The sequence below is a fragment of the Rhea americana genome, unplaced genomic scaffold, assembly GCF_003343005.1.
Source record: "Rhea americana isolate MKP2758 unplaced genomic scaffold, rheAme1 scaffold_67, whole genome shotgun sequence".
Classification (NCBI taxonomy): Eukaryota; Metazoa; Chordata; class Aves; order Rheiformes; family Rheidae; genus Rhea; species Rhea americana.
In genome coordinates this window covers 911,351-912,667 of record NW_028186834.1, presented here as the reverse complement: position 1 = coordinate 912,667, position 1,317 = coordinate 911,351, and positions in this window count along the sequence as shown.

The window sequence follows — 1,317 nt, the reverse complement described above, 5'->3', positions numbered from 1 at the left end:
RTTTGGCCTGGAGGAGAGCAGGCTTAGGGAGATCTTACCAATATGTACAAACAGCTGATGGGAAAGCGTGAAGAGGATGGGGCCAGACTCTTCTCAGTGGTGCTCAGTGACAGGACGAGAGGTGATGGGCACAACCTGAAACGCAGGAAACTCCCYTTGAATGCTAAAAAAATGCTGCTTCACTGCGAGGGTGGWAGAGCAGTGGCAYAGGCTGCCCAGAGAGGCTGTGGAGTCTCCATCCTTGGACGTACTCAAACCCCAGCTGGCACGGCCCTGGACGCCCTGCTCTAGCTGACCCTGCCGGAGCAGGGGCTCGGACCAGATGATCTCCAGAGACACCTGCAAACTCCAACTAGTTTGTGATTCTGTGAGGTAAGAACAAATTCCAGTTGGGAAAAACAKCCAGTGATGTGTTGTAATGTCTTAGTTATTTATATACGAAAAGCAAAGTAATATTTTAAAAAAATTAAATATACCACAAGCAAGTGACAGATTTAGCAAACTCTCTTTATTTACATAAAAATATGCGTACACACATTCTGCATGTGTACACATATTTAGGTGTATATACATACATGATTTCCACATACTCTAAGTAGCATGTAGGGTTTTCTTTTAATTGCCTACAGTGCTGAGTAAAAATACATGGCAATAAAATCATGGCTTACAGCTAAGTTACAAAAGCACCAAACACTGAACTCATAGAATATAGGAATAAATCTGAGCTTATATACAGCTAAAACTAGGGCACATTATACAGAATACAAAGTAGAACACCTTGTAGGAATCAACAGTAACAGACAAACTAAAAAACATCACTTAGACCAGGAGAGACTACGTATGGAATAAGATCAAGGAAAACATTCAGATTCTTGATCAAACTAAACCACACGCTACATCTGTCTCTTAAAAAGAAAAATAAGTTAACCGGGTATTTGTATGTTTATAACAGAAGAATTCACTATATAGGCCTTTACCAAGGAAATTTAATCTCATGAGTGCTCCTGAGCTGCCATAGTCATCTGTCCAGGTGTGCAGCACTTGAACAGCATGTTCCAACAGAACTTCATTTAAGCTCTGTGTAACTTCTTTCCCAGGCCTTGCGTGTTAGTTTGCTTACGGGTAATAAAAAGCACTTTCTCAGCCAGTTATCTTTTCCAAAGGATCTGTGACATCAGACTGTCAAAAAGGACGATGACAGCAAAAGCCAAAAGAAAGAGCTGTTATTTTGTTGTCTTTTTTTTTTTTTTTTTTAAACAAGCTTTTTTTTCAGTATCTGGCATTCTGGCATCAGCCGTAAAATCAATACCGAATGGA